The 23,168-nt window shown below is 37.0% G+C and overlaps 1 protein-coding gene across 2 annotated transcripts in view; it reads left to right on the forward strand.

Moving 5' to 3' along the window:
• Positions 1 to 20,828: 20,828 nt before the first annotated feature.
• Positions 20,829 to 23,168, forward strand: part of LOC118277857 (rho GTPase-activating protein 7) — a 355,041-nt gene continuing 352,701 nt past the window's right edge. For both annotated transcript variants that reach the window (XM_050700316.1, XM_050700317.1), the window contains exon 1: positions 20,829 to 20,988. The gene's annotated coding sequence lies outside the window, so the exon portion shown is untranslated. The remainder of the gene's footprint in view (positions 20,989 to 23,168) is intronic.

Genomic DNA, 23,168 nt, shown 5'->3' on the forward strand with positions numbered 1-23,168 from the left:
ATAAAACTCCCGTAACTCAAAAATCTCTTTCAATAAAGTATTTTCATGCGAATTCATTAGCTTATCTTTTACTCGGCAAACTCTAAAATATAACAGAACATTAATTATAGAATTTATTACAAAATATGTTTTGATATTGTACAGAAATAGATGGCCTTCTGATACATTTTGCAGTGGTACACTCAACGTGTTATGCGTTACGTTTCTATCTCGATTACAATAAGATTATCGTCACGCCTTTTATCCCCGAAGGGGTAGGCAGAGGTGCACGTTATGGCACGTAATGCCACTGTACAATGTACACTCAATTTTCACAAATTATGTTGTTAGTCCCATGTGGTGAGCCTAAAAAGCAGGTGGTGTACTTACACATCACATACATCGTCAGAGTCGCGGGGAGCCAGTGGATGCAGGTGGTGGCTTATCGTTCTACGTGGAGAGCTAAGGGGGAGGCCTTTGTTCAACAGTGGACGTCTCTCCCCTGATGATGACGCCTTTTGGGAGTTAGGAATTTAAGGGGTTGTTGGGGAATCGGGCATTTGGAACTCACTTACACAATGCAAAAAAATGTGACCGTGAGCTACATCAATAATAATCTGCACTTAATATTCCATAATGAAAAACTGAAAGATATCTTATGTGAAGTTTTGTTTAAAATCTTTCCTAGCTGACTGTACCGACATGAACGTTCAATAGAATTTACGATAACACGAGAACTTTCTAAAATTAACACTTTTATACAACAGTCGCTGAAAGTTCTCAATCAAAATTGGTTTTTAGTTCAAGGAGTTACCAAGGTCAGTGGTCTTCTGATCGACATTAACGGACACCTACCGTCAAAATATTCGGTGTTTTAAAGATGTTTTGTTTGTCAGTCAATGTCCTGTGTTGTGAAACTGTTATCCTGATTTTAAGTTTCATTTTTAATAATGGTTTGAGAGGAGGTAGTTTAATTTTTAATAATTTAGGTCTGAGAGAAAATATGAAGTAAGGTAAGTGTGGCCGGCTCGACCGGAGTGATACCACGGCCTCACAGAAAACCGACGTGAAAGAACGCTTGCGTTGTGATTCGTCGTGTAAGTGATGTTACCGGAAGCACAATTAGTTTCCCATTGCCCGATTCCCCAACAACCCTTAAATTCCTAATCTTAAAAGGTCGGCAACGTATTTGTAACACCTCTGGTTTTTAATTTCCTGTATCTTTTTGTATAAGAATCATACTAATTTACAGGTACCTTTTTCTTTTATATACTGCAACAAACATCGAAAGCTACATTAAATAAATGGACCAAGAAGGTAAACAAGTCTGATTACTTAGCTAACAACAATAATTAGCAGCACCACACCAAAACACCGCCATGACACAATTCCAAACCCATTCTCACTCTAACAGCACCAGATGTAATACATTTCATCGGGAATTGCCTCAAATCTTCAATAGAACAGTAATGATCAAGCCAAGCAACAATAAATTTAAACTACATTTATTTACATAGTAACACAGTGATTTAAATACACGATGACCTTAACTATGCGATTATTTAAACACATAAAAGAAAAATAAAACTACAATCGTTTTCAGATGCATAAAACAATCATTGGTGGCTAAAATAAATAAACTATTTTTGTTATATAAACGAAATACTTGTATCATTCATAAATATGTGCTATGTTCTGCCTGTTTGTCTGTCTGTATTAATAGTTATGACTATAGACTATGATTATAGGATAAGGATAGCCTTAGTACGAGATTGTTTTATAAGCCGGTAAACGAACAGACGGATCAACTGATGGTAAGCAATCGCCGCCGCCCATGGACATTCGAAACACCAGAGGCGTTACAAGTGGCAACGTACTTGGCCTTTTGGGGGTTAAGAATTTAAGGGTTGTTGAGAAATCGGGGAAGATTGGTTAATTGGGCCGGTAACCTCAATTACACAACGAAACACTATGCAAGCGTTGTTTCATGTCGGTTTTCTACGAGGTCGTATATCACTCCGGTCGAGCCAGCCCATTCGTGACGAAGCATGGCTTTCCCACACTTAAAAAAAATGATACTAAATTAAATCATATGTCTTTCACAAACGAACAAAATAACTATTGAATTACTGAACACATTTAACCATAATTTTACTTTACAACTTAGTCGCCTGGAATTCTAGTGGAAATTATGAAAATTCCTTACCAAATAGCCTTTGTTTAAGGTATTCTAGTACTAAATTCCTTGCGTTCAGATTTACTGTTTAAGGTGAGTATTGTGGTACAGGGAATGAAATTAAGATTTTTATGTTAATTACAAAATTAAACAAAATTTTGCACTCTTTTTTGAGGGCTTTTCCCGCCCAGGTAAGGCGAGAGGGAGTCAGAATCTTACTGACTGAAAACCCACCCCGTTTCGATTCCTACTTTTCGAACCGGAGCCCCGGTAACACGTTAAGTCACCCGCGGCTCCGGATCGGCCATCAGCCCTATTGTGCCCTATCTGCTTGGTTTTAAAATTGTTGAAACATTTTAATCTATAAAAATTACGAACAAATCCATAGTTACTACTTAGTGTTAGTACTGTAACATTTTCAATATCAAGGCCATCAATAATTTCGGATTTAATAACAATTTTTATGAAACGTATTTTTATGAGTGAGCGCCTAATTTTAGTGTGAATCAGCTTATTCATACTTTCTTACATAATATTATGAAAGTTATAAAACGAGAAATATTTTTTTAGGCTAGAATAGCTTTTTTTATTACTGGAAGTTTTTACGTACATACATAACCTTCGCCTATCTCTCATAGGCAGAGACAATGGAACGCTAATTGCTACGAATCTTACATAGGTACTTCTTTCGCTTCATCAAAAATCAAGTCTTTTCATGCATGCCCATCGAGGATGTTTTTAATTTAGCCCTTATTTAATATATTGCCAATATGGTCGATATAATTATGTTCGTTCGTTCGGTTTTCCAGAGAGTAATATTAGGAAAGGGTTGGTTTTTAAACAAAAAGTAGGAACGCAGTGGTTTTTATTCAGAAAGAGTCCGCCACTCTCTCTCGCCTAACTCAAGGCGGGAGAAGTCACTGGATGATAACAATAAAGGCAAGAAGAAGAAGATATTATTTAGATTCTGTAGTTCAGTTAAAATTTCTTGCGGAAAATTCTAATTATAATTACATTCCAATACGACTTTAAACATACACACAATTTCGCTAACGGCAGTATAAAAACTGTTAGAAACATTTATTCGATTTTAGACATTAACTGTGTTTATATAAGAGGCATTATAGCTTGCGTAATAGTTACAGATGGTGGCTAAGTATTACGTTTTTTGTGTAATATATTGGATTTTTCATTTATTTGCAGTTCAGTTGTTGCAATTATTTATATAGGGAATTCTTCAATGAAATGGAAATCATTCATGGAGTCTAGAATAAAAAAGATTGAAATCTTTCCTTAAATTATAGATACAGACGATATTAGACACGTTAAAAGCCATAATATAATAAGAAATAGTTAAAAACTGCCTCGTTGATCAAGTAGTCGCAAGTGCGACTGCCGAACAAGAGGGTTCGGAATTACGAAAATTTCTCAGTAGTAGCACGAAGTCTGAAATTGTGTCCGGTATATGGCAATAGGCTCACCCCTATTACATGGGACTTATAACACAGTTTTATAACCAAAGAAATCTAACTCATATTAAAATCATATTCAATAGTTGCAACTCCCTTCACCAAAAAAACACTTGAGCACGTACTACAACGGAAATCCAAAAATATTTTGATAGCACAGACATACCTACCGAAATGTTATTTATAGAAATCGTACGATCATTGTTGTATTCATGGATAACTATGATCGCTTTAAGATGCGCAGTAGCTGCGTGGTTACAGGGGCGGATTTAACCTAGAGAGCGCCCTAGGCAAGCACCTTATAAGTGCCCCAATTTGTGCACTGCTGTCGCTCTTTGTGCAGGCATAGTCAACTTTTTTGTGATGACGGGGGAAACTTTCAAACCGCGCCCAGCTTTTTGGAGATAAAAGACTGTGGGATTATTACCTTACTAAAATCACCCCAGTGGTCATCCTCAACACCTGTAAGAGGCACCGAGTCCTTTTAGTAGACCTGCTCCGGAGTTTCCACGGTGAAACGTATATTACAGCACATGCAGGGACACGCAGGGAGACGTGTGTCTTTCATGAGCCACATCTTGACGTGACCACTGTGCCACCGTCTTCTACTTTGGACACTGGATGAGCGCCTAGAGTCCCCACTCTTATAAGCGCCCGTGGCCCCACCTATGTGTAACCTGGCGCCCTAGCCAATTGACTGGTTCGCTTCGAGATCATACGGCCCTGCGTAGTTCTAATTTTAGTGGTTAAGCCATCGATTGATCTAGCCGCCCTGGTGTTAATACTTCATGTTGAAAGCATAATCGTGCAAATAGATGTGGAATATTTGTTATAACGGCACAGCGAATCTATGGATTTGAATATAAGATTCGTATTATTGTGGGATTACGTGAATTGGTGGGTTTTGGAATGGTCGAGTAATCACTTGTAATATTGCTGAATAAGGGGTCTCGGATCACATGCTCGGGTTGTGTGAAATGTTATTAGGGTTTTTTACTACTGTTTTTTTTTTCAGCCATACCACTGCATCTAAAACATTATTAGAAATTATTAAGATTCTTGGGACTCGTAACATAAGTAACTAGTAAAAAATAGGCTCTATAAGACCTCAATTTACTAACAGAAATAGTATTAATTTCCACATAAATTCACCCTGAACTAAGGTTAGCAACCACCCACTGGATCTATTCTAAGATTGCACAATACTGCCCACCCCACGTGTGGACGGAAATGGAATCGATGGGGTTGCCACTCTGTGCCAAACCGCAGATACCACCTACAGGCATGCCGCATATACACTACAACTATATAGTAACTAAACCGTACATGATAGGTATACTTATGTTCCTAGTGTGATGTTTTGCTCTAAGCTAAGGTCTGAATTTGAATCACAAAGAATTTTATATCTCTTTGTGATAAAAGCAGGAAAAATTAGGAGAATTATCTGTTGAGTTTATTTATTCTGTGTACCAAATTGTTTTCGGTTTAACAAACGCATATTAAGTTTTATTTGCGTATGCCACCCACATTTGGAGCGAGGCCATCGAGAAGCACGGGGAGGCAATAGCGGTCTCTCTCGATATATCGAAGGCCTTTGACTGGGTTTGGCACGACAGCCTTATCGGCAAGCTTCCTGCATATGGACTTCCCGCTGATCTGTGGAGATGGATTGCAGATTTCCTGAGGGATCGGTCAATTCGAGTAGTCATTGAAGGCTTTTTTTTTTTTTTTTTTTTTTATGGGACAAGCCCGCCACAACCTCCCATACCGCTGCAACTCCTGTAAGCCAGGATCTACAGTAGATACAACCATGAAAACACCGGAACACTGAAGTCCGGCGCGTCCCAGGGAAATGAATGACTGTCTTGGATCCCGCAACGAAATAAATCAGAAGATATTATTAGAGGAGAAGAAAAGAAAACGATAGTTTCCACTTCCCTCGGTGAATTTAATGCAGGAGACAGAATGACTTAAGCCTTAAGGCACAAAGAGACTCCACAACTGGGAGAAGCCCAGTCGCCAAGCACCACGGAAATTTGACTTAAAACTAAGTGGGTCCTACGTGTGAGCTGTTATACTTGCTTCCAATAATAGGTATGGCAAAAACGCCTAAACGCACGGAAATTTGTTCTAGACTCCACAAGGTCCGTATAATAGACTACTGGGAGTGTGGTCTCTGGCAATCTGAGCGTAACACTATGTTGGATAATTTAACTGTTTCATCAGGTGTAGTCATTGAAGGCTGCTCGTCTGACCAATTTGGCATCAACGCCGGAGTCCCTCAGGGGTCAGTACTTTCAGCAACGCTCTTTTTGCTGCACATCAACGACCTGCTTAAGCCCGGTATCTTTGGGTATGCAGATGACAGCACAGTTGTTGAAAGGTATGTGTCCGATGCGCGGACTAGCGGAACACAGATCCGGTCTCTAAGAGAATCCATGGTCGAACGGTTGAACTCGTCCTTGAAGGCGGTCTCCGATTGGGGTGACGCCAACTTGGTCAAGTTCAACGCTACCAAAACCCAGGCGTGTCTATTCTCTGCCAAACGGAGTCAATTTCCGCTGGCTCCGACTTTCCGAAATGTGTCCGTTCCGGTAGCGGATCATTTTGAGCTTCTGGGCGTAACTCTATCGCCAACGCTTAACTTCGGCTCTTATATAGAGTCGAAGGCGCATCTGGCTGGTAGGAAGTTGGGTATCCTCTCGAAGGTGAGATGGTACTACGGCTTTAGAATAGTAAAATAACTCCGTTATTTAAATCGGGTAGTACTTCTGACCCCACTAACTTTAGACCTATTTCAGTACTACCTACATTCAGTAAAATTTTTGAAAAAATTATTCTAAATCAGATGCAAAGATTTTTTAATAGAAATAAATTATTGCATGGTAACCAGTTTGGATTTACAAGGGGTCGTTCAACAACTGATGCCGGTGTTGAACTTCTTAATCACATATATGACGCGTGGGAGGACTCGGGGGACGCATTGGGTGTTTTTTGTGACTTATCCAAGGCGTTCGATTGTGTCCTTCATGAAACACTGATCAGGAAGCTATCCCATTATGGAATGCGGGGCAACTCTCTGGACCTACTTATCTCTTACTTGAGTAATAGAATTCAGAGAGTTGAGATTAACGGGAAAATTTCTGCCGGGTCTGTTGTTAGGATGGGTGTTCCGCAGGGGTCAATTCTCGGTCCGTTTTTATTTCTTATTTATATTAATGACTTACCTTACCTTGTAAAGGATAACCATGGGATAGTACTGTTTGCTGATGATACCTCTTTATTATTTAAACTCAAACGTGGACAATTAGTCAGTGATCATGTAAATAGTGCTCTCTCAAAAATAGTACGCTGGTTTAGTGCCAATAACTTGCTACTTAATGAATCAAAAACTAAATGCATTAAATTCACAACACCAAATGTTAGGCATGTCAAAACCAGCGTGCTAATCAAGGGCGGGGAGTTGGACCCTGTAGATTCAGCTATCTTTTTAGGTATAACCCTAGACGCTAAGCTACAGTGGGCCCCACATATAGATAAGTTGTCGAAAAGGCTCAGCTCAGCAGCATATGCCGTTAAAAAAATTAGAAATTTAACTGATGTAAATACAGCGCGTCTAGTATACTTTAGTTATTTCCATAGTATCATGTCATATGGTATTCTCCTGTGGGGGAATGCTGCTGACATTCAGTCTGTCTTTGTGCTGCAGAAGCGAGCCATTCGATCAATTTATAATCTTAGTCCGAGGCATTCTCTCAGGGAACTATTTAAAGAAATTAATATAATGACTGTTGCCTCTCAATATATCTATGAAAATATAGTGTATGCTCATAAAAACATAAAATTATTTAAAAAGTACAGTGATATACACAATATCAACACTAGAAATAAAAATAAATATGTTGTTCCTACTACTAGACTTAAGAAAATAAGCGGTTCGTTTAGATGTCAATGTATACGCTTTTACAATAAAATTCCCAGCCATATTCAAAGTTTAAACCTAGGTAAATTTAAAAATATTATTAAAGAAAAACTTTGTAGTAAAGCTTTTTATAAAATAAAAGACTACTTGGAGGATAGTCAGGCTTGGGAATGAACTGCTATAATGTCCACACAGGTCTTGCTGACATGTTTGTAACATATAGTTACATTTTTTATACAATTTGACATTAACATAATTTGACATTGTTTTATATATTTTTTTTTCCTTTTATATTTTTATATTTCCTTTTAAAATTGTTAGTTTGAGGACCGTGTGAGACTTTTGCTAGTCATTTTATTTTTAGTAAATTATATTCTGACAGTTTGAGCATTTGTGTGGCCTACCCAAATGTTCTTTTGGTTGGTGTTGTTCGTCGGATCATTCAGCAACAGCCGTCAGCTGAGCTGATTGTAAACTGACACATGCGTGCTGCCATCTGAACAGGTCCGCTCAAACTACTGTGGTTCTTTCCTCTAAAGACCACTACAGAATCAACATGCACGGTTCTCCGACATCTTTATTTAATTTTGTCTGGACTTTAAAAGAGACTATGACCTCTAAGTTTGTTTCGGCATTTCTTCTCAGAGTAGTCAGATAGGAAATGCCGGCCTCATCTAGTTATTTAAGAGATTGACGTGTAAAAGTGTTATTTTATAACCTATTTGCAAAATAAATATCATTTATCATTTATCATTATCATTTACTTCACACCGAAACAACTGCTGAGCCTGTACCAAGCGCAGGTTCGGTCATGTATGGAGTACTGTTCTCACCTTTGGGACGGCTCGGCCAAATACCAGCTGGATGCGCTCGAACACATTGAAAGGCGTGCCAAGAAGCTCATCAACGATGATGCGCTTGTGGAGGCCCGGCTTCAAAGCCTTGAACACAGGCGCAAGGTCGCAAGCCTTTCCGTTTTTTACCGGGTACATTTCGGAGAGTGTGCGGGGGAATTGCACAACTTGATTCCCCTAGTCCTTTCCATCATCGAACCACAAGACAATCGGCGAGGCGTCACCGCTTCATGGTAGATATCCCACCCACTCGCACGAAGCGTTTCGCTTCAAGCTTCCTTGTGCGAACTGCTAGGGAGTGAAACTCCTTGCCGGAGTCTGAAAGAAAGAAAGAAAGAAAGAAAGAAAAATCATTTATTCGGCACCGGGCACGATGCACCAAAACAAAACACAAAATAGAAGAAAAAAAAATAGTAAAATTAATTAATACAATTAAAAAACACAAAAATGCACTATTTAAATTATATAGAAAAAAAAAACACATACAAACACACAACAGGTAAAAAAAAAAAACAATGTGGCAACGTGCCCAAGCCAAAAGGGTTGCCACCTCAGTATGAGCTGGGCACCGAAAGTACCCAGCACTGATTTTCAGTTGGCACCCTTTGCAGTGACCCACGGACGGAGACAACGCACAAAACAAAACACAAAAGTAATATTATTATAGTAAAATAAATTAACAGAATAAATAAACATAAAAAGGAGAATATTAAAATAAACATACATACACATATTTTAAAATACATCTATAAATAAATAAAAATAAATGGTAACAATTAAAAAGAACACGGTAAAAGAAAAACATAATATTGTGGGTAGGTGTGTGATCATAGGGTCACCCCGCAGCACGACACTCATTTGACTCCTACCTGAAAAGTAGTCGCCTTGTCGGCATTACCCCATGGGAAAGAATAAATTATCTAGACTATGTACATGTCTAGATAACAGTGCGCGAAAGAGCGAGCGTGGAAGGAATAAGAAAATACAAGGGTGGCACAGGACGGCAATCCACCAACAACTACCGCAGACAACATGGGACTCGACGGTAAGTTTACTAGACTTATTGTATCCCGCATTGCTGCTACATAGCACTCATACATGGTATTTAGATTTTTAGATTTTAATAATAAGTAAATGTCAGAATAAAATAAGATAAAAAAAAATATGTCATACTCATGTGAACCTACAAAACTAAATAAATAAAATAAAATAAAATAAAGTCAATTTAAATAAAGGACAGATCAATATTTATTGATTCACTGTCGATTTGTGAGCTTATTAAAAAGTCCTTTAGCTTTCTTCTAAAACTATACATGCTTTGCAGGTTCCTAATTGGCGGAGGTATGTTGTTCCAACACTTGGACGCTGCATACCGGAAACTACCTCGAAAAGCAGCCGATCTGTGTTGCGGTATGGCCAGTGTTTCCATGGCCTGTGTTTCCTGATGGGTATAACTTGGGTGTCTTCAAGGCCCGAGTGAATAGGTTGCTTATGGGCAGGCGTGCTCCACCGTAGGCCGCATCATCACTTACCATCAGGTGAGATAGCGGCCAAACGTCGACCCATTAAATTTAAAAAAAAAAAAAAATATTTCATGAAAATCACTACACAGTATAAAACAAACACGCTTTCTCTGTCCCTATGTCCCTTTGTATGCTTAAATCTTTAAAACTACGCAACGGATTCTGATGCGGTATTTTTATTAGATAGAGTGATTTAATAGGAAGGTTTATATGTACAATACATGCATAATAAATTACCATTGCACCCATGCGAAGCTGGGATGAGTCGCTAATAATTCTTTAAACTAACACTTATTAGGTACATGTTTTTAAACAGGCCTTTACAATAACCGATTTTCAATTTACCTTAAATAACTAACAGAACTAACCCAAGCGGACCCTAAACGTATACTTCTGCCTACCCCTCTCCTGGAACAACAGGGTACACAATAACATTACCGCTGTTTGCATTCAAGTCCCGTGGGCCAACCATCCATCTTGTGGGCACATGTTGCTTTATACGTTTTATGAAAAATTCTGCTTCAAGGACAAATGTGGGAAGGTTAACTTTTCCGCCATTATTTTATGAATAACATAATAATATAGTTTTTTTTTATAACATTGCCCTACACTAGGTTTTTCTCCTGTGTCGTGAGTGCGATTACAAAACATACAATTCCACTTACACATGACATCCAGACCCGAAATAATAATTTGTGGATCACACAAATTTTTGCTCCGAGCAGGAATCGAACCCGCTACTCGTTGACCGGCAGCCGGTTGTCAGGACACCGCATCAACTGCGCAATCGATTATGCGAATATGTTTTTTTTAATGGGGTCAATCATCCAATGACTTCTCCCGACCCAAAGCACCATCAGACCACCGCAGATGAGGCCCAGTGGGCCTACTGAAGTAATCCGAAGCTGCGGAATACCTAGCGGTTTACCGGTGGCCCTGGCTAGAAAAAGCAGCAGTATGAACGAGGTGGTTTTTAGTCAGTCAGAGTCTGACACTCCCTCTCGTCTCACCCAAGGCGGGAGAAGTAACTAACTCTCAACAAATAAGGTCAACCATAATAGCAATGACCTTTAGATTAAATAAGTGTTTCAGAAACAAAATAGCTTCCATTTTAAAACTATAAATCTCTATTATTTATAGTTTTGTCTGAACTACAGAGGAATGTAATTAGTTTTGGTATAAAACTTGGTAGTTTCAGTTTATGGGCCCTGTGAGGGTTATAGCTGTTTACCCGACTGTTGAAGTGAGAGAGGTTATGTTATTGTGAGTGGGGGAATTGAAATGGTTTGATTATATTATTATTGGTGTAGTGATCAGTATTGTGGATGTAGTGATTACATCCTAAAAGCCACTACGAGCGCCTCCCTTCCTAATGCCGTGGATGTTGGCAACACTGATCACTTACCATTCTATGATCAATTTACTTCTTCGCTACTTATTCCATAAGAATAGAAACCATAATTTGGAATATTTGACCAGATTGACGATTCATTAAAACCGATGAGCATGCATGAAAAGACTGATGACTGTATGAAGCCAAAGAGGTATTTAGGATTCGTAGCAATTGGCGTTCCATTGTAGAGACGTCTCGCATGGGGGTAGGCAGAGGCTATGTCAGACAGGCGTGAGTTTATGTATGTATTAATTTTAAATATGCATAGTATGACTATAAAACATTGAAACATTATAACGAGACCCAACATAAGATTAAACTTGATTGATTAAATGGATACACCACCTATGTGCTATTAACCTGAAAATATTAGTTACATTGCTCAGTAAATCATGTAGTCATGTAGCTAACTATATACAAAAGTTCGTAAAACTCCAAAACTACTAACTTAGTAATTAACAATGTTATAAAAGTGACCGCTACCCGCCACGGAACATATTTTATGTACCAGAGGGCGCGCAATACGGCTTTGTATTAAAACTACTGAAACGTTGAACTTTCAGTAATTCGAATATACCAACTTAATACCTATGTGATAAGCTGTTGTTAAAGTGTTGTAAATTCAATTTTAATTTTCTTATTCTGTTGCCTTTTTTTCAGGGGGAAAAATCATCCAATGACTTCTCTCGCCAGGGTAAGGCGAGAGTGAGTGTCCGACTTCCTACTCCTGCTTGTCAAGCCGGAGCCCCAGTAAACCCGCTAGGTAGACCGCAGCTCCGGATGCTATACTGTCTGTATGATAACGGTAATGGAGGTCAAAGCACATTTAACAAGCACGGCTTCAGCTTGGCTCCGGCACGGCTTGTGGCTACCGCTAGCTGCCCGCGTGCTTACGGTGCGTCGCCCGCGAGGTGCAAGCTTGCAGTCGGCGCGCTGACGGCGAGCGATGCGACGTTGTTTCGCCTGGCGGGAGAGACACCTCCGTCCGCCTCGCTGTCGGCGAGTAGTACTCTGGAAGCGCATGGGAGCCTCAACTACAACTCAAGAGGACCGTGTGCTAGCCATCTATCGTCGACTTTTTTGTATAATACATAATATCACCACACCACTCCCTTCTTAAATGAATCTGGTCAGTAGACCAGACTCATTTAAATCTGTAGTCCGCGTTCTCTGCTCTCTCCGATAAACCTGATCCTTACAGCGATCCAACCCGCCTGTTAAACGTGGAGATAGCTTTTGACAAAACCCCATCTTCCTCCTATTGTAGAAGAAGGTGGTCATTAGCCAGCTGTTTCTAGCCAGGCATGTTCCATCTTTGACCGCATCGTCACTTACCATCAGGCAAGTGAGATCGCGGTCAAATGCCTGTCTATGTAGTTTAAGGTTAAAAAAGGGCTGTTTGTTAAATGTATGAAACCGAATTCTCAACATAAGTACCTACTTAGTTATCTATGTGTGGGTGGATATATCAACCGTCGAATCCTCAGAGGTATAGAAAATCCTTTAAACAAACTTAGCGAGTATTCTTTCCTTTATACAGAATGTATAAAAAAACGTTGTATACAGGTAAAATCTTTGTTTACTTTTAATTATGTATACGGAATAATAAGATTTTTCTTTTCTTTGTAACAAGAGTGTTTTAATTAAGACCAAACATGGTTCTTGTTTGTTGTTTTTACATGTTTTTGTTTACTTGTTAAGTGGTTTAGTGTGATGCTGAACGTGAGCTGGTGTTAGGTTCGTTTTCAGCATTATTACACGAGTGAAACGAGTGTGGCGACACATTGACAAGTAACAAGTGACAGATGACAGAAGTCGCACATAGACTATCGATGAGCAAATCAACGGATGACGTCATAAATATCCTGCATCGCACATATGAAGTTTACATGCGAATTAACACGGATAGAAAATCCCAACGAACAACAGTTGGGCAGAAAGCCCGCCAGGCTGATTACCTCGCCTGGTCAGAGGATTCTCCTTTTCTTAGGGAACTTTACTCTCTGTTCCCTAAACGAGTGTTTTTATAATAACTACCGTAAGAAATACTAAATTAACTAAAAATCACGGTTTACTCACATGCATTAATGGAGATAAGCTCTACTAAAAACCATTTGATTTGATTTGTAATTTAATTTTAACCTTGAAAATCACCCAATTTAACACAATATGATTGTAGCTTTGTATATAATATATTGAGCTTGTTGCCTGAATATCGCGTTGTTTGTATTTGTGATTACCCCCATGCAGCCATGTTATCGTTACTGAGTGGAAACCCTCTGACATGAATAATAAAACATGTCCGCTTGTTGTGTTTGTATGGAATTTATTATTTCATACATAATACAGGTTTAGTATATGTCCAATAATCAAGCTAGTTTGGATTGTAATCATGTTTAAAGGATTTTTAACTCCGTAATGGATAATTTAAGGTTGAAAATTTGCTTATGACATGTGACTTCTTTAGCTGTGGTAGGAAGATGCACAGTTCGAGTATGCGATGTATAGATATATAGGGAAGCCATCCATGACACGCATCTTTCCGTATAAAAACATTGCTTAGCTAAGTCCGTTTTCACCAGCGCTAAGCTATGTGTACCAATGAATATGATTGGTGGAAGCAAATCGCATCTACAGCAACGTAGCATAGCATATATCTGGTGAAAGAGCACTCTGACATTTGGCATAACAGCAGCGCTAACGTATCATTATACCTACAATTTGACCTATAGTTTAATTTACCATTTACCATCCATATATTTGGCATGCCGGGCAGCAGCGCTAACGTAGTATAATAGCTTCTTACCCATAGTTTAATTTACCATTTTCTAAACATTACATAACTTTCTAAAATATTCCTTAACAGCTAAACAGTAAAGCACATTATCAATAAGCGAGCTGTCGGTAGTGATAAATGCAATCTGCTTGGGGTTTTGCCAAAACCATTGTTTAGACGAACAAGGACAATGGTTTCATACAAACCAGAGTTCACTATAGTAAAGTATGCATAAGATCTATGCAGAAACAAAACAACGTCACGCCTATCAAGTGCGAAAGGGTTGGCAAAGGTGCACATGTCCATTTATTTTTCTTTTTATGGTATAAGCCCGTAAACGAGCAGACGGATCACCTGATAGTAAGCAATCGTCGCCGCTCATGGACACCCTAAACACCAGAGGCGTTACAAGTGTGTTGCCGGTCTTTTGGGGTTAGGAATTTAAGGGTTGTTGGGGAATCGGGGATTGGGAACCGGAAGCCCAATTACCCCCGGTAATTGGACCTCCGGTAACCTCACTCACACAACGTAAACGTTGTTTCACGTCGGTTTTCTGTGGAGCCATGCTATCAATCCGGTCAAGCCGGCTTAATCGTGCCGAAGCATGGCTTCCACACTTGAATGACAACGCCAATTCCATTATGTAATTTAATTGTATCCTATGTAATATTGTCATTCACCAGGCACCATACCAAACTCCAAAACGGTAACTTTTCGAACTAGGTACCCCAATAACATATTGCCTAAGTTGGAAACTAAACTCGAGAACTTCATTACTATTGGACTAACAAAACAATCCTAGAAGGAATATATCATAACTAAACTAAGATATATATCTAAATGGCATAGTATCAACTTAGATATACAACCAATCTTCAGGGTGCTTTTCCACCAGAGATGTGCTATGTAGCTATACTACGAAGATGTAATAGATAAGCTGTAAAACTATGTGACCGTTTCCACCGATACTAAAGATGCGCAGCTCGAGTATGTGATGTATCAATAGTAGGGAAGCCATCCATAGCACGCATCTTTTTGTAAAAAACATGGCTTTTCCTCCAGATATAATTATGCTATGTATCCGACGAAGGTATTATAGCTAAGCTGTGAAACTATGTGACCGTACTATGAAGATGCGCCGCTGCAAATTAGCTGTGCGCGCAAGATTCGCAGCTCGAGTATGTGATGTATCGATAGTAGGGAAGCCATTTATAGCATACATCCAAAGCAAAACATATCTTAGCTGAATTCGTTTTTATCAGCGCTACGCTATGCGTACCAATGAATATGATTGGTGGAAGCCAAACGCATCCACAGCAACGTAGTATAGCATATCTCTGGTGGAAAAGCACTCTTATTTGAATAGTAACTTAGTGAGTACACACTGCAACAGATGTTGTATTGATATTGGAAGTATCAACATACATAGTTGTGATTTTAACTAGTTCATACAGTTGACCTAGTTAGGCTACAATGTAACATCGATACTGTGTGATCCTAAAGGTTAACAAGAAGTGTGGATACACAACATATAATAATTTATATCTTATTCTATTTTTCACTATCTATAGGCTTCTGCCAGCGGCTTTGCCCGCGTTCCCGTGGAATAAAAAGTACCCTATGTGTATTGCATCCCGATCACTTCAGCTGTTATGACTTTCTGTCTCAATCAAAAATTGAATTCGAGTTCTCAATCTTCGATTGTGATTGAGAGTGTACGGTATGCAAAGAGGTGGCTCATTACTTCACTCGTAGTCTTGAAACCAATCTCAATGTCATGTCAATTCGGTTGAAACTCAATGAAATCTCAAAAATTATTCATTGTCAAAACTATACAACCATAATCGTAGCGGTTAATATAGCACTCAGAGTACGGAATTTAAAGTCATACTCAATACCATTTAGTTCATTCAATATCCACGAAATACGGATGAAAAGAGCGCTAGTGTTGCAACTAAAGAGTACACACAATGTCAATGTCGATCGATCGGAATTGGATTCAAGAGTAAGCCCCAGAATATAAATATTTGAGGAAAATCAAGAAATAAATATAAAATTGGTTTCGGAACTTAATTATCTTTGTAGGTAATAAAACACGTTTTAGTTTTTTAACTAAAACTTTTCCTTAATACTAATTTCCTGATATCTAAATCGATTTTACAACGGGCATTTTAGTTTTTTAGTATCAATCGTGAAAATCTGTGAAAATTTTCAATTCAACGTCTAATAAATAAAGTCATTCACAAATACGATAGAAAAATAACATGGCACACCGTAACTGCTATTATTTTGAACTGGTGCCAATACCTATTTATTTCCATTGAACACTGAAGTTTCATATACATATACATATCGTCACGCCTTTAATCCCCGAAGGGGTAGGCAGAAGTGCACATTATGGCACGTAATGCCACTGTGTACACCCACATTTCACAATTTATGTTGTAAGTCCCATGTAATAGGTGGTGAGCCTTTTGCCATATACCGGGCACATTTCCAGACTCCGTGCTACCACTGAGAAATTTTCGAAATACCGAAAAAAGCCCAGTAATACTTCGCCCGACCCGGGAATTTAACCCGAGACCCCTTGCCCGGCAGTCGCACTTGCAACCACTCGGCCAACGAGGCAGTCACTGAAGTTTCAAATTGAATGAAAATAATTTGAACTCTGAAGATAGTTTACAGGTATGATAATGGGTTATTGTGAATTATGAGTTAAGTCATACATATATGACACAATTTTCATTGGCTGTTTTCATTTTCATTATTTAAGGGCTTGAGTAGCAGTAGAAGATGAGCCTTTTAGAAAACAATGTACAATTCAGTTGCTGTGCTAAGAAAATGCATTGATGAGTCATGAATAAATTAGGAAAAATGCATTTTATTTACATATTTTATTGATGTTGTGTGCATTTTTATGAAGAACGTATTTTAAAAACTATCGTGAGACATACTAAATTAACTAAAAAAATACGATTTACTCACGTATTATTAAGATTCGAGAAAAACTCTACCTACACTAGTTTCGAGTCACAAAGGGACTCTTCATCATGAGCGTAGTTTTTTTTTAGTTAAGATTGTATTATTTACATTCTGTACTTAGTTTTAGCTGATAAATCGCTCATCGAATGCAATAGGGCCACAAATCAAAATGCATATTTTTTACACGACGGCCAAAACAAAATTTAGAAAACGATTTTTTCTAATATTTCATCATTTATACGTGATAATAAAACATGTTAATATGTCTCTAGATGTGTTTTTAAGTGCTTTATCGATTCGAAATATGAACATTTACATAACCCCTTCCCATGAAGCTGAAAACGCACAAAAGTCCCTTTTGTATTCAAAATTTTGACCAATGTCACAAAAATTATGTCAAAAATAAAACTCATTATTAAAATAAAAATGGTTTATTATACCTTCTTCGAAATAATAATTGTTTTAAAAACTCTCTTAGTAATAACAAATCAAAATAATGTTGGTAAACAGACAATTAAACCTTATCTAATTAAATGACAACAGCTACAACAAAAAAATCTGAACTTAAAATTAATGAGATCAAATTGTGTGACTATATTCTAATCAAAATTGAATATCTCTGAAACTGTAACATTATTAATTTGTAAAATGTCGTTTTATAGACCAGAATCACACATGAATTAACAAAAATAATACTCTAAACACAATCATTGAGCAATCCAATCAGTCTTTGTAATTTAAATCTTATTATTAGACTTCTTCATACTACTACGACTAATTCAATTATACTTTGTGCTGTTTAGTTATTAAAATTTGTCTTATTTTGTGTAGTATTTTGCACAAAATAAGACAAATTTTAATAACTAAACAGCACAAAGTATAATTGAATTGTGAATTAACAAAAATAATACTCTAAACACAATCATTGAGCAATCCAATCAGTCTTTGTAATTTAAATCTTATTATTACACTTCTTCATACTACTACGACTAATTCAATTATACTTTGTGTTGTTTAGTTATTAAAATTTGTCTTATTTTGTGCAAAATACTACACAAAATAAGACAAATTTTAATAACCATGGCTATATTAATATTATGGATTAATGGCTGAGGTTCTACATAAGAAGGTCCGGGTGTGGGTGAAATATTAAAATTTGCTATATTGAGTCTTGGCTGTTCATCCTCCGAATCAGAAGATAGAACACCGTTGTTATTGGGATTAGGTTTATAAATGGGATCTTTTACACTGTCATCTGAAGAAAAATCAGCATCTGATGAACTACTTGATGTAGAAGAATCGCTAGAGTCTGAGTCAAGCCAATTTCTTACTGGCCATGGCAACTTTAAAAGCAAATTGTTCTCATTTAAACTCGTTGATTCACCATGGTGCCAATGTTCGACAGCGGAGTTGCAACATGAGCAATCCGCCCATCACATACTCTGGGAGTGTGGTCTCTGGCAATCTGAGCGTAACACTATGTTGGATAATTTAATTGTTTCATCAGGTGTAGTTTATTACACGGACCTTGTGGAGTCTCGAGCAAATTTCCGTGCGTTTAGGCGTTTTTGCCATACCTATTATTGGAAGCAAGTATAACAGCTCACGCATAGGACCCATTTAGTATTAGCATTTAATATTTTAGTTTTAAGTAAAATTTCCGTGGTGCTTGGCAACTGGGCTTCTCCCAGTTGTGCAGTCTCTTTTGTGCCTTAAGGCTTAAGTCATCCTGTCTCCTGCATTAAATTCACCGAGGGAAGTGGAAACTATCGTTTTCTTTTCTTCTCCTCTAATAACATCTTCTGATTTGTTTCGTTGCGGGATCCAAGACAGTCATTCATTTCCCTGGGACGCGCCGGACTTCAGTGTTCCGGTGTTTTCATGTTTGTATCTACTGTAGATCCTGGCTTACAGGAGTTGCAGCGGTATGGGAGGTTGTGGCGGGCTTGTCCCATAAAAAGAGTCTGAGTCAGAGTCACTTGAGTCGCTCGGTTCAACGACTTTCCCTGCCATTTTCGTATAAGGTGTTACAGATTCTATATCAAGATCTCGATCCTCAAGTAAAGATAGGTCAGGCTGGCTATCTGGTATGGAGTTTGTATCTAAAGAATCATTGGATAATGGGTTTGGGTGGAGCAAACTGGTTGAAGTTTCCGGTTCATCTACAGGTTCTGGTTTGTCTTGAATGTTCTGGGTCGATAAAGGTGGATCATTATCTGATTCTTGAGTAGCGGTCGACATTTACAAAATTAATCGTGCTCGGCTATTCATTCTGCAATCAATAATTAAACACGTCATTTAAAAACCAAGCACAAGCCATGCTCAAACCACAATTCACGATTATTTACACAGACTACAATCCACTGCTGAGCTTATAGGTGTAAAATATTATTTGATATTGTTAGTAAAAAATTAGTAAATATGATTCTAAGTTTAATGACAAAAGCGTGTATTTTATTGCCCATAAAACAGCTGTAAAAAACAAAAAATAAAGCTTAAAGATTATTATAGAAATAAAAAAATATAACACAATCATACATTTTTGCCATACAAAAAGGACACATTTCTGAACTTTCTACTCTAGTTTTCAAAAAATAGTAATCAATCCACGCGTAATTCCATGCAAAACGAACGCAATTCAAAAAGGGCACTGTTGTAATAAAAAATAAATTACTATTTGCTCGATGTTTGAATGCAATACAGACGTATTTAAAATAATGGCCTTGTTGTATTATAAAATATCATCATACTTACTTAATGTTTGAATGCAAAACGGACGTATTCCAAAATATGGCACTTTTGCAGAGAACTACGAACACAAACTGCAGTATTATTTCGCTTTGTGGCCTTTTTGCACGCAACTGACGTGCGTTCGCGTCGAGTGTCGGGTCGCAACTGACAAAATGGCTGCTTTGCTCTGAAGTTAGCTAACAAAATGCATCAAAGCAAAAGGGGCAGTCAGTTGGTTTGAGATTAAGTAATGCGAAAATGACGGGTGTCTTTTTCTACTATGATACTTAAGTCGGTTTAGACCTCATTTTTGCAATAAAACGATTTTGAGAAATTTTCGATTTGTGGCCCTTTTGCATTCGATGAGCGAAATATTCTTGAAATATATTTTAAGCTAAAGTATCTAGAAAATACACCAATATAAATCAAGAATAAAGAAATTATAAGCACAATAACCTTTTTCCACCACATAACACCTCATAATCTACCCATTACGTTAAGAAGACAATGACAAAAGCTTCATTAATATAAATATGATACATATCCATTATTAATCAAAGGCAAACATATAAAAATAGCAGCAATTTGTGGCTAAAACACTTTGTATCCGTTTCACACAATGTATCCGGTGAAAAAGGTAACAATTTTAAAAATTCAACCCGCCAACCGCACACTGAAAAAACATAAAAACGAACGTCGTAAGCAATGTTTAAAAAAAAGACCACCTGGCTTTTCAACTAACCTAAAAATATGAATATGTATTAAAAAACTCAACCAAGTAAACTATGGGAAAACTAGAACGAAACATAAATGAATGAATGAGTTATTAATTTAACATAAGCTACCGAATTCCTGTACCGAGCGTCGCATTTTCTAACGCACTTATGTTTCGGCGATTTTCCGCAGACGCGAAACGTGAGAAATATACCGTACTCTTTCTAGCTCAATGTGATTTTGTTCTATTGTCTCTTTCTCTCGTCGGAGCGGGAAATTGTATGGTACTGCGGTCAGACCTGTAGATTCTCGTGGCGAGCTAGGACGGTTTCATTCGGATTTTCAGCTCGCGCCCGATTCAACTTTTTATCGGCTATGATAAGTGCTTTTTGTAAATAAATGCGTGTTATTTTTTCTGTGTTGTGATGTGTTTTAGTGTTAGTGTGAATAAATGAAAGACATACAGTGAGGTGAGTAAATATGAGTGATTTATGAAGTGTTTTTCTTTTTCTCTTGCAATCGTTAACGGATATTTATTAAAAGATTCACTGCAATTATAGTTTTGGCCTTGTGGATATTATTTGGATGATACAATATTTTTTTTGGTGAATAATAAATTTTTATTGAACTGTTCGATGGTTTCCGCGTGGGTTTTTATTGAGACTTTTGTGGTATGCAAAAATAAAGGAAATTGGATAGATAATTAATAATAATGTTGGTATTTGTTTTTGTATGAGAGTAAATGTTATTGTATAGTAATAAAATAAAATTGGTCCAGTAATTTCAGAGATTAGCCGCAATAAACAAACAGACAGGATAAAATTGTAAAAAATATGGTATTCATATTATGCATGTAGTAAAAATCAATTATTTCAGTATTACAAAACAGACACTTCAATTTTATTTATAAGTCAAGATTAAGAAAAGTTTAACTGTATTAACAGTTAATATTAATTTCAATCATAGTGTTTTCACATCTTTAATATTAAACAACAATAAAAATAAACAGAAATTGTCTAAGACAATGGAATACAATTATCATAGAGAGTTTCTTTAGTATTCATTCTTTTATAGATAGCATCGTAAACTTACTAAAAGATAGACACATATGTTAGAAGATAGACAAAGGTACTTTCTATAATGTTATTGTCTTTCAAAAGTATAGTAAATTAATTAATTTGTATATTTATAATTAATGGAGGACTTGCGGCGAATAATAAACAGATAATTATTATGTTATCGGCTTACTCACGTAACAGTTTGACGAGGAACTCGATTAGTTTCAAGCCATGGTAGAGTCTCATATTCATGAGAAGTATTCCACGACATGCGACGCGGCGATTAATTTAGTATGTCCAACGAAAGCTATAATAAAATTGATTTAAACAGATACTTAAAAATAACAATAAACTCAGGTTATTCAGCCAATTAAAAGGTTTAGGTTTTTGTAAAAAAAATGTGTCAGTACTATAATAATTTAAAAAGGTATTAAGATTAAATAGGATTAGAAATGTCTAGGAAATAAGCAATACTAATAATTACTTTAAACTCATCTAAATGTAACACAGATTCTAACTCTTATCTCACAGATTGATCAAAAAACAAGAGTGCACCAAATAATGTGGCTAGGGATTGTATACACTTTATATATTGACTTTCAAATTTCGGTATAGCTCTGCATCATGAAACCTACCAATTTCAGTATTGTAATCTTTGCCTCTGAAATATTTCAGGCGCATGCCAAACAAACCCGTTTGTTTTAGTTTTGAATGCGCAGTTAGTTAAACATAAATAAATAACAAAAACTATTAGTATCTTTATGTTTTAACTATGGGAAATGTAAATTAAAATATAGAAGTTTACATACAATAAATACATAGGTATCGCATTATCATACCTGTGTTCCATGTAAGTAATCATAATTATGTAAACTGTTAAAATCTTAATTAATCATTCAAAGACTAACGGTCTGATTAGTTGGATTTTTTATTCAAATAGCTAGTTAGAGGATGTAAGAAAAAACTGCGACCCGTACAGAAATCGAATTACTATCGTCATCAAAAAGAAACAGATAACAGACATAAATAAATAAATAAGTTGTTAATTTAATGGCATTTTAAGCTAGTTGTATGGTAAAGCTTATAGCTTTACCATACAAAGCTATAGTAACCTATAAGGTTACTATAGCTATAGTAACCTATAAGGTAACCTATAAGGTAACCTATAAGGTAACCTATAAGGTTACTATAGCTATAGTAACCTATAAGGTTACTATAGCTTTGTATCCCTGGTAAAAGGTAGACAGAGGTGTACATTACGGCACGTAATTCTCACGTTTTACCATTTGTGTTAAAAGTCCCATGTGATAGGGGATGAGCATATGCTGGGCACAATTCCAGGCTCCGTGCTACTACTTACTGAGAAAATTTCAAAAAACAACTTTAAGCTATGCTTTCCTTATGTTTTCAGCCTAACGTGAGCTTTTAGTTGTAAGCAGTTCATAAATGCAGAAATAAGAAACAAAACTAATAACTGCTGATATCTTAGTGCAACATTTAATGTAGCACTATTTGGTAAGGTATATTTGCAAAAGAAAAATATGAAATGACATGCAAAAATCACTTAACTGAAACAATAACATGCTAATTTC

Source organism: Spodoptera frugiperda, chromosome 18 (assembly GCF_023101765.2).
Source record: "Spodoptera frugiperda isolate SF20-4 chromosome 18, AGI-APGP_CSIRO_Sfru_2.0, whole genome shotgun sequence".
Taxonomy (NCBI): domain Eukaryota; kingdom Metazoa; phylum Arthropoda; class Insecta; order Lepidoptera; family Noctuidae; genus Spodoptera; species Spodoptera frugiperda.